Below are 12195 nucleotides of genomic sequence, written 5' to 3'. Positions count from 1 at the left end.
GAGTAACAGATAAATAAAGATTTTCTCTTCATTGCCTTCAGCCTTGACGTGTACCTGAGTGAAAGTTTATCACAAAGATAAGGCATCAGTCACCCTTTTTTTTTGTACTGGGAGGCATCCTGGTGTGAATACCAAATCCTGTAATAAGGAGCTGATGGATTCTAACTTATTTATGCTAGCCCTCAGGCTGAAGTCTAGCCTTACTCTGTTGTCATAGCATGGAGCATCCTTTGGTTAATGAACACGGAAGGTAACTTGAGTGAAGTAGTAAAAAATAGCTTTTCTGAATGGGTGCAGCCCTGTGCAAGTGTTTGCAGTTGTTACTTCAAGTGCTTATTTTAGAGACTTTTGAATGATGAAAATTTAGAATATATAGAGTAGCATTTAGGAAAAATGTTAATGTGGTTGCCTACTTTAACATGAACTGCAGCTATGCCAACAAAGAAACATGCCATTTAAAGAACACTAAAGCTTTGAGTTAAGTTTTTACTCAACTTTATTTAGAAACTTGCTGGAGTGCACCGGATGCTCGGGGAAACCAGAACACACTTTTTAGATTGTCAGACCAAAGGCAGGAAGGTTCCCACAGGGCCCTGCTGCTTATGTAGCTTCTGTTTCTTATTTAGATTCTGTTTCCTAATACTGAAAAGCTTTTAGTGGCATTTTGACAATTGTGGCCTGGAAATTCATCTAAATTAAAGCAGGTTTTGTTTGTTTACTTATTACTACTAACAGACTCAGACAGCCCCACAGCATTTTTCAGGGCTTACATCATTCTGAAATGGGCTCAACTGATTCAAAACAAATTTGACAAAAAGCAATTTTCTTTGGCCACTCGGAGTATTTGTATAAATACAAAAGGAATGGCTGAGCCTTGGCTGGTTTGCTCAGCACGGTATCTGGAATTGATATGAAATATTAAGAAGCTTATTTTGGTTGCTGGAAGATAGGAGAGAACACAGGGTTTAAATGAACTGGTCTGAAGGTGTGAGACTGAATGCAGGAGAAGTTAGGAGCCAGATCCCCAGCTAACGTAAGTAAATTTAAGGACATTCAGTCCCTTCAGTTCCACAGAATATATCAGATGGATGTAAGGCTGGTCCCATGCCGTTTAGCTTTTCATTTCGGATTACTCGGAGTTTTATGAATTCCCACATTACATTGTTCATTACAGCTATATGGGGGAGCTGCATTACAACACCTATAAAAGTTACATATTAGCACCAAATCCTTATTCGCATTAATTTATCACACAAGAAAAAGCAGAATCACTGTTTTTAACTGCAGTTTGTCCTTCCCAGACTCTCAGTCTGTCCCTAGGAAAAGCCCATGAGCACATAAAGCCAGAAGGAACTGAAAGCTGTGAAGAGAGGAAGGTAGTTGGCAGCCCGGGAGCGCTAGCTGTGCTACTTCTGTCACTGCACTGCTGCATTTTTGAGGACAGATGCATTAGCTCAAGAGGCACAAGATGTCAGCTCTCACAGCCACGTAGACAAGCGAGCTGGTAAGCAGAGATCTGGATGTTCCTGGCCTGCTCTGACAGCTCAGGAGGACTAACCTCCCTCGCTCTCCTCTGAAGTCCCAGGAGAGGGAGGAGAAAGCAAGGTAGCCAGCGACAGGCATGTGGAAATGTTCATTTCTGCACTGACTGCAGAGGGAGCGTTGGGAGGTTGTTCTCATGGAGAAACAGACTGTTATGTAGGACTACATGTGTGTTGGGAGTATTTTAAAAAAGAAGGTCCCAAAAGAATGAAGTCCTATGCAACTCAGTTCATATGTGGAAGCTCTTCTGCCTCAGACTGCCCCTCTTGTAGAAGTGCTGGGAGACTGAAATCCCTGGGGAGATTAAAAGAGATGAGGGAGAGTTGTGACAGTGGCAGGCAGTTGGGCTGGGTACTTGTTTCTTGCCACAAATTACTTACAAAGCCATGAATAATTACATAATAATAAAAATAATTATAAAAACAGCTCAAGTGGAAAAGACAAGGAGTGTGTGCGCTTGCTGCAGTAATGAAAAATGCAAGACACCGATTGTTTTATCCCTGTAAAATGCAAAGAACTAAAGGAGTAGCCTGACAGCACATCCAGTCCCAGCTGCAGGACTGGGCTCTGTCCTGAGTTGCGCTGATACACGCTGATGAGAAGAGAATTCAGTTCTGGGAGTCCACGTAGCTGGCGATAAGAGCCAGAGGAAAAATAAATTTGACTTTCATGGTTTGGATTGGAATGGCAGAGTTGGCAAATCTCTTGCTGATTTTAGCCATGTACTTATCTCAATCATGGAATGGCTTCTGAGGAACCGTTTTATAGTTTCAATATGCAGCAACAACTATGTGAAGATCTACTGCTTCCTCCATTTTAAAAGCCTAATTAAGACTCTTCTGAAGTCATCTGAAAGCTTTTTATTGTTTAGAGGAGATGGAGATTCAGCTCCAAACAGCTAGGTTTCTCGCTGGTCTTTTATTCTGGGCAAGAGCCGATCGGTTTATTTTCCTCTGCAAATGTTTGCTGATGAGTGGTGACACCAAAGCCTCAGACCGCGTTGGGCTGTTTACAGTCTCCAGAACATGGTTTTATAAGGCTCTTTCTAGCTAGTAATTGGTAACTGGATGTGGTCAGGGTAGTGAAATAAACATATGGAGGAAGAGGATGAATCATTAAGAAAATATCATATGGATGCTGCAGGAACTGCTGATGCAGTGCATGTGTGGCAGATAAGACATACCTATTTTCTGTCATCAGGAAAATGTTACCTGAAAGAAGAATTGCATCTAACCATGTAGTTCCAGTTCTGCATATCCACACCTTCTAGATGCATATGTTGCTTCAGCTTAGACTCCTAACCACTTATCAGCTTTTAACATGCACTACTTCTTCCTACAAACCCCTTAGAATTTGGTCCATCAGTCTGAAGGCATAGTAGAGAAGCCTACACTGCTGTAAATAGCAGTGCAGATGCATCATTAAGAGCCCCTAAAGTAGACAGCCTGCCTTACTGTGAAAAGGCATTTATGGCAGTAAAACAGTATTACATTTGTTAGTGGAGCACATTGGCATTCTCTGTCAGCAACGTTTGCGCCCACATGACATAGAAAGTGCTAAAAATACCTTCTACTGTGATTTGGTGCCACAAAAAGAGAAGAGAGTGATATAGTATAAAAATCACTGAGAAAGGCCCTTCAAGTAGTTTTCTTATCCCTTTTGCAATTTTTCAGGATCTTACTAGGTACCCGAAACCTGCAGAGCCTTACGTTTCTGTTGATGCTTGGCCTGGAGCCATCCAGCCTGGAGCCTGGACCCCCTTCCCTGGCTGAGCCATCGGCTGCACTGAGAGGGAAGAGGAGTCGAGGAAGAATGGCTGATGGCAACATTTGTGTGCACCCAAGTAAAGGGTCTGTTCATTCCTGATGAGGATTTAACCATTAAAAAAAGCCTGATTAGAAGACAAATTAAATGTTTGATTTCCCTGTTGCAACTGAGTTAATAAACATAGATATGTGATCAGTACATATGTATGTATGTGTATGTGCCAAAATGAGTACTCCAAGCCCCTAGTGTTTATTTTATATGCAGTGAAAAATCTTTACTTAGAAGGAAGATCAAAACTTATTTAATGTCTGATTGGTACACTCCATTCATGTGTGTGCAGTTACATGCATGTGTCCCATTCAGTTTCCATCCCCAGCTCTCAAATGTCTGGTCCTGCTCTGTCACTGACCTTTGCCATAACATAATCCTCAAAAACTTGCCTAGTCCTTAGAATTTTCTATCTTTTCAGAGCCTTAAAAGTAACTCTGTTCATTCTCCCCAAAAGCTAAAATTCAGCTTCTCAGCAAAGTTGGACTGTTTTCAAGTCACTGAAGACATTTTTCAAAGACAAAGACATGCCTTAGTTTTGAACTCTGTGTGTTTGGTAGAATATCTCTAACTTGAGATCTGGCGCAAAGTGTTGGCAAGGGACTGAATATTAAACAGCAACACATAGAAAATAAGGTAAGATATTGCAGTGATACCATAAAATTCTTCTCCAGTTACTGCTTTCCCGATCCGCATGCCATGAAATGTTATCTTGACTCCTAGTTAGTATTGCCATAAAAACCACAGGGGTTTCTTCTTGCTGCTACTTGTTTTTGTTAAAATCCAGTAATTGGTAACATGTGAATTAACATTTTGAAACAGCAGAAGAACAGAGCGCACAAAAGTCAATACGAAGCGGTGCTCTGAAAAGTCAATTTAACATTTAAATCCATGACGTGCTGCAGCACTAGAAAACCACAATCTTTAGGAAGTAATGAACTTATGACGTTTGTCCTGGTGGAAACCACCTCTGTAAACATTTACGACTAAAATGGAAACATGATAAAAAATTAATAGTCATCTCTGATCTTTTACTTGAAGCTTATATTTTGGTAGATCTTCACAGAAAATTATGTTGTATCTTCCTAATGGAAGTGGTTTAGACTTGGTTCGAATGCACTCCCTTGCAATATTATACCCTGGTTCACTGCTTTGTTAGAATTTTATTTACTGGTAACAAGTTTAGCTTAGTTTGGTGCACTACAAATTATGTATGTGATCCATGACATTGATTGTGTAACGGAGTGAGCAACTACTATCACCAGAAAAAGGTCGAACAACAGAGTCAGAACATCTTGTGAAATCTTGTAGTATGTTTAACAGATTGGGGGAATGGCTTTGAATTCTCCAGCCTCCCGTGGGTTACTGCTCCTGTACGGGTTAGTGACTTGGCTCGTCTTCTGCCTGGCATCCTTGACTCACTGCATTGTGGTGTGAGAAATATTTGTTCAACAATTGCAGGCACCGATGCTGCAGGGGAGCTCTTCGGCTGGGCTGGAAAGAGAGGACTGCAAGATTCACAGAGACTGTTCAATACAGCTGTTAAAGCACAGCAAGGGATAAAGCCTTCTTGAAACCTCTGTGTAAGTCACTGGGTACATCTTTTGATTTGGAATCCATTTGAACTACGGTCACCTATGGCTCCTTTGCAGCTCTCAGGCTCTCTGTTGCATAAAAAGGGCCTTCAAATGTCACCCATTTTGCCTGACACAATCCTTTCTTCAGCATTCATCCTTCATGACCACAATTTATGTGTTCAAGACGACAGAAACACCTAACAGTGTGTTCTCAGTTCTGATGGAGTCATTTTTTAGGTGTTATTATTGATAATAAAGTAAAAAAAAAGAACACTGGCTTTCAAATCAGAAACAACCTTGTAGTTTTAAGAAGCCATTCTGGATAGCTGAATGAGCAGAGCCAAAGAATTTGAAGGAAATGTAAATGTCCTTGCAAGACACTTCAATACAATCCTAGCAGCACTGTAAAATCAGGACTATAAGAGAAAGAGCTCAGTAACATTGCGGTGCCCTGGCTTCCTCTCTGTTTGAAGCTGGGCTGAGAAGTCTGTCTGAATAAGGCCTAGCCTACATGTGATGCTGAAGAGAAGAGCTGGATATTCTAGCAGGGAGGATATTCCAGAAAGCCAAGAAATATGCTGTGTGCAGCAGAGTGAATTTTCCACAGAACCTCAAAGATTTCCAGGTAAATGTTTATGGCTTTGAGTATGTAATCCAGCTTTTTTTTTTTATTTTTAGGAATCTGATTATCCTCTGGTCTCAACAGAAGAATAGCAGTGTATTTAACAGCTCTATTAATGCCAGAGTAATAATTACATACCACAGGAGTGGCTATCACACTGGGAATTTTTGTACCAGAACTCCCATAGCATTATGATTCTTCAGAACTTGGGAAAAATGTTCATTAAAGTACAAAATTAGTGAAATGGGTTTTGTAATCTGAGTCTAAAACAGTATCTGTGTATTAAGAAAAAAAAAAAAAAAAAAAAAAAGAAGAAGAGACTGTCAGCCCAGCAAAGTGATGGGGTAGTTCCAGCTGCTCAGGATAAGTCACAGTCCATCCATTCCCAGCAAAGACTAAGGCAGAAGTGGGAGCTGTTGTCTGGTCTGAGGAATTCGTCCCCAGGAGTGGCTTACCCTGCGAGTCCGCTTTCTCTGCACATAGATCTGAGTTGTAACAGAATGCTGATATATTTGAGGTGATGCCTTTTCACTTCTGCAATGTGATTCCCAAGGTGAAGTTTTTCAATGTGATATTCCGAACGATCTGTTTCGTATTTATAATTGGCCAAACAATCCAGATGCTAGTTGCTGTTTTCTCCGTGATTATTTATGAATTATATTTATTACATGTATATACAAAAGCAATATTTATTCTCACAATTATACTAGATTTCAAAACATGTGCATGACATTAGGAAGACTAAACAATTACAGAATCTTGTGGTATTTGCTGCTCTGTAAATGTCTGAGATTGCAGTGAATCACAGGTGGGAAAAACAGGCCAGCTGTCACATTTCCGTCCTCTTGAAAGCACAAAGAGGCACTGGTGCGGGGGTGCTCTGCAAGGAAGTTTGCTTTTAGAGAAACTCAACCTGGGGGGGAAGTTAGTGAGAGTGGCAGTGAGAGATGTGAACCTTTGCACGTACCTAAAATCTATTTTCGTCTTAATTACAAGCGTTTGAAACCTTACCATTTTTTTCAAGCATCAGCATACTGCGTTGATGTTATTTTATAGCAAGTCCTGTATAATTATAGTTAGGATTGAACCGCTCATTTCCAAATAATCCCTTGGTGCCTGTTCAATCAGTAGGATCCCTTACGGACTCTCCTCTAAGACCAGGGTGAGTCTGCAGTGTGGCATTACGGAGCCTTCCTGCTGTTCTACCTCTGTTAGTTCTCATTTGAAAGAGACATTGTAATGTGGTATCTCGTCCTTATCTCGCATGGCAAAAAGGGTGGGGACTGGGCACAGGGCTTGGGGCAGCTGTGGTGGGAGCACCCTCACACCCTCACACCCTCACACCCTTGACCCTCCTGTCTTCACCCTCCACCCATCTCGGTTTGCAGCCAGCTTGTCTTTGTGCTCCCGAGCTCTTGCCCTGAGCACCGTGTGTGTGTTTCCCTGCGACTTGACTAATTGGAGCTGCAGCTGGGGACGCAGCGTGAGGCGTTTCTCTGCCCCCAGCCCGCAGCACAGAGACCAGAGCAGCAGACGTGGGCAGAGCAGGGCGAGGTGAGCGGTTTTCACGCCCCTGCCCATTACATCACTTCGGTGCTGCATGCTGGTTATTTGCTCTCTATATCACTTCCCCCCAGGGGGCTCAAAGAAATCAGCAAAGCTCCCCCGGCAGAGCTACGAATACCCAGCACAATTCATTCAGGCGCAGCAGGAAGGCCGGGGATTAATCGGAGGGGGAATGCTGTGAATTCCAGCGAGCTCTTTCTTTCCCTGGCACAGCTGGTGGCGGGGATAGTGCCACATGAAAGCCGCGCTGTCACCATCCATCATCATTACTTGTGCGGCTGCATTCCAGGGAACGAATTGGCCTCATTTGGTAGCTCTGGTGCTGCTTCCTCCTGCCAGGTTATATGCAGGAGGAATCCAAATCCAAGCACACCTCGGTGGTCCAGTTTTCAGGCTATTTTTAGGAATTACCAAACTCTCCAAGACAAAATCTGAGTGGATGCATTTTTGAACGTTAGACCACAGCATCGTAGACACCAGAGATGGGAGGGTTTATTAACAGCCTGTCTTCTTTCCGCTTCAGAGCTGATCTCTTTCTGATCTTAAATTTGCTAAATGAGGGTCCCGTGATATAGCAGGAAAGCTGTTCTCAAGGAGGTTTTTTTTAATGGGAAATAGGTTTCTATAGGATGTCATTGTTTAGCTATGACTTATTACTGTAGCTCTTAATACTGGTAAAATATCAACTAATAGAGTGGGAATTTTCCTTGCCTTTCTTTTTGATGAATCATTAAAATGATTAATATTGCATGTATTAATCATTTTATTTTCTCCAGTCCCATATGTATTGCTGTTACCTAGCTGTGCTGTGATTGTATGTAGGAGTCACTGGGTAGCACCCATGCTGTTAGGAGTCATTTGTTGTAGCATATTTATCATAAGAGTGCCCTACTGAAAGGCAAACAGTGATCACGTATCAGAATCAGTGCGATAAATGAACACTGGAGCAGCGTGTTAGGCTGGGCACTGGTTAGGGTTGCAGTGTCACTGCTCAGAAAGCTTTTCTTCCAGGATTTCAGGCATTAAGGCAGCGATTTCCCTGCTGTGCTGGCCACAAATATTTAAATATTTGGGATTTGGGGAATCATTTCCAGCTTAACATATCTAACTCCAAAAAGCTTCATTCTCTTTCAGATTCTTTATTGCTTTTTGCCATTTTGCAACTGTATATATGTTTTTTCTTAGATTTCAAAGATTCCTTGGTTCCAAAGGTTTCAAAGCATTTCCTTAAGACTTTTAGGCATCAAAGGCAATTGAGCACACTATGTGACTGCAAGCAGCTCAGGCCACGGCTACCATTTTGTTTTTATCAGAAAAAGGCATTAATTTGGATTAGTTTTCCAAAGTGCTATTATGCCAAGAACATTAATTTTAATTCAAATATTGTTTTAATAATATAATACCAGGAAAATTAATTTTCCTTCAGATGCTTTGCTGTGTTCACACTTCATTGGATATAGGTAGACCTTAGGTGCTTGAGAGCAAAATCTTTTGATTGTCAGTTTCCGTCAGGACCGAGAATTGATTCCTAAGATAAGAGTGCAGTAAATATTTATTTTTGGTAGCAGTGTTAGCATAAGCAGCTCCTTCCTTTTCACACATTCCTGCCCTCACGTTCTGCTGCCGGTGAAGCCAGTGCAGTGCTTTGTGTCCATAGGGGCTGGCTGAAGTCCTGCAGGACATCAGGGGGCTTTGCAGTTGCAGGAGCTCCCACATCCAGCTGTGTCCGTGTGGCACAGGGTGATGTGGCTAAGGGGGGAAGCAGCTGGCAAAGGGATCATACCTCAAACCACTGAAAGCTCTCACGGAACCACAGCTGGGGGCCTGGAAGAGGGAGCATGGGGATGAAGATTAATGACTTGGGGGAAGAAAATCCTAAACTGGTTTTGCTGTTGAAAAAATAAATAAAAAAAATAAAAAATAAAATAAAAATAAAAATAAAATTATACTTGTCTGCCTTTCTATTGTAACCTCTTGTATGCCTTTCTGCTGTAACCTCATGTCCTCAGGCCTCTGAGCTTTGGCTCTGAGGAGCCGAGCAGGCCTCTTTGCTATTCAGTCGCTTTTCATGCTTCTCCCTGATCCTCTGAATATACTGATCTTGTACACGCGTATATAAAAATCTCTTATTTTAGTTATTGTTTTCTTTTCTGACCTAAAGCTTGTACTCCTGCCAGTGCATGCTTGCTCGGCACCGGGCAGGCACTGTTAAAACACTTCCTGCCGCGCTCTGCTGAACGCTTCAATCTGTCTCAGTAAAGGGAAAGAAAGGTTAATCATTCCTGGGCTTTTTAAAGAAAACCTGATTCTGTCAGGGAAAGCAATTCGTGTGGATTAACTGTGATTAACTGTGATCAACACTTTCCTCCTGTTGATTTGAGTCATACTATCTTATTTTACCCGCGTTCTTCGAAATAACTCTCTGAAAGGTTAACCTTAGTTTAGCAGTTGGGATTTTCTGAGGTTGGTAGGAACAGCCCAGTTGCAAATAATGGACTCGGATGGCGTGTCATCCCAGGAAGAAAAAATAACTCTGCCATTTCTCTCCTTTCCTCTAAAACCTCTCCAGGGGGTATGAAGGCCGGAGGTCTCGCTGTGTGCTGCTCACCCGGTTACCCCGTCCGAGAGGCGAGGGGTGAGCGGCGCTTGTCTGACTTCTTTCCGCGCAGGATGGCTGAGCTGGGGGGAATAATTTAGTGCAGATACAGACCAACAATAAATTAGTACGCCCCCAAGAGTCTGGAAGGAACAGAGGAGGAGCAGTGAGTCAGAAATGAGTCATAGAGCCTCCCCGGCCTTACCCGGGGATGAGGTACTGCGCGCACCACTCCTTCGTCTGGTCTGCCTCGAAAGGACAAGCGAGCCCTGAGCAGCCCTGAATATAACTGTGGAAAAATAAATGTTAGCTAGCAGCAATCACTCCTTGGCAGCAGCAGGCTTTGCTATGCTCTGTAAGATCTTCCCTGTAGCTAGTCAGTGTTTTTCTGATAAGAGAAATGGATCGGTCGGAGGCCCCGAGCTGGTGCAGCGGTGGCAGCAGGGCAGCGGTGCAGGAGGCCTTATGGTGCTTCCCTTTCTCCTGGGTTTCCTCCGACAGCTCTTACTGCTGAGGCAGTGCCCTTGTACAGCCCAACAGACAAGGAATCTTAGGGCTACCTAATGATTAAAAGATGTTAAAACTACCTGCTTGTCGCGATCCCTGTTCTTTGCCAACGCACAAGAACGGAGTGGCTGCAAGTCTGGACTTTGGCAAAATCTTCTTACGGGACTGGGGCAGCTCTAATTCATCATAACCTTGTCAGGATTGCTTGTACCATGTTTCACCATGGGGCTGTGGCTGCATGTGTCTTACTAGGCACCAAAATTAAGATTTGAAACTGTTTTTAACAGCAGGTTGATGGCACTGCAATATCTTTGCAGCGCTGACCACTCCTAGCTGCTGGAATAACTGTGCTAGGTGGACTGGGGCCAGTTTGTTGTTAATTTTTACAGATTTTTTGTTTTACAGATGACAGGCGTGCAGGGACTGTTGTGCGATTTGATGAGCAATCTAAGGGGAGGAGGTCGTATTCCTTTTTTTTCTCCCTTTCCTTTAGTCCAAGCGTCTCTATAGCTCAAAGTACAATACTCATTTTACCTTTTGGTGAGCTGATTTAACTTCCAGTCTGGCAAGAAACTGTTGGCTCTGTAAGATAGAAATGTACTTTCTGCTTGGTTGGCGATTGGAGGGGCCCAACAAGTATGTGTGATAAGCTTGAGGAATGTGTGGCTGAGGGAAGGGGAACGGTGCCTCCCCCTGCAGTGTCAGAAGGCTACCAGGGCAGCTCGCTCCATCTCCTGTAACCTCCCCCTGAGCTTCCCACCAGGTGCCAAATCGAAACAGCTGGTTAAGAAGAAGTGAACGGGTTCTCAAAGTCAGAGGCTGGTGCAGGACGAGGAGACCAGCAGGATAAAAACAAACGGATCTCAGCTGCTGATGCCAGCGGGTCAGGAGAGTTCCTGTTCCTCCCCAACAGACCTCTCTTGGCTGATTATGTCCATTTCCCTGATAAAGTTCCACGAATAATGTGTCTTATGTACGTTAAATTTCACATGTTTTGACAGGGGTTTTTCATAGTGATAGGTCAGTTGTAAAGATGATGAATGCCCACTGTAAAAATTCCCTTTCCTTCTTCCTGTTGACTGAGATAGGTCCTGATAACAACCTCAGAAGATAACGCCTTTGGTCACTAAATGGTCGTAAACATTACAAATGTATGTAAAGAAATAATTTTCCCTTATTCCTATTTCATGCACACATGTAAAATGATGGTATAAAATGAGAGGTTTGGGTTAAAAACCAGTGCTAAGTTTGATTTGAGGAGAGCTAACGAACTGAGTGTAATGGACATGCTGAATGGACATTCAGCGTCAACAAAAGTGATCACACCTGGACAGAAACACGAATTTCTTTAGAAACATCTTCACAAGAGGACTATTTCTTTTCTGTGACCTCTCTGTTTGGTATCAGATGGGTGCTGTTCCACAAACAGCTCCTGGCTTCCCGCGAGCAGCATTCCTTGGTGCAGGGGCGTAGGCGGTTCTCATCGTCCCAGCAGGATGGGGCAGTAACATGCACTCAGAAACAACCCAGGGATCTCACTGAGCATCACGTGTGATCATTGTGTGATATTCACACAACTTTATTAACCACAGCTGAGGAGGCCTGCCTGCTTTTGGTTTTGTTTTTTTTGTTTTTTTTTTTTTTTAATAAGTGAATCCAAAAGAAATTTAGCCGCACCTATAAAAGGCAGCAATTACAGACAGACTTTTAGACCAGACTGTTATGTGCAGCATTAGACGTGTGATCAATATCTGCAAGAGAATGTTGCTACAAATAGTCCTGCCATGGTGAGTGTACGCAGCACTTGCTTCCTGCTAGCTCAGAATAGTTCGTGACCCAGTCACTCTGCAACGTTTCTATTGGATTTTTTTTTTCCTAATACATACGAAAGAAGCAAAGTCACTCAACGCAACTCAAAGAACAAGAAGAAGAAGAAGAAAAAAAAAAAGCTCCAAGTTCATAGATTGCAT

The sequence above is a fragment of the Aythya ferina genome (genome assembly GCF_964211825.1).
Source record: "Aythya ferina genome assembly, chromosome: 8".
NCBI classification, from domain to species: Eukaryota; Metazoa; Chordata; class Aves; order Anseriformes; family Anatidae; genus Aythya; species Aythya ferina.
This window is presented reverse-complemented; position numbering follows the sequence as displayed.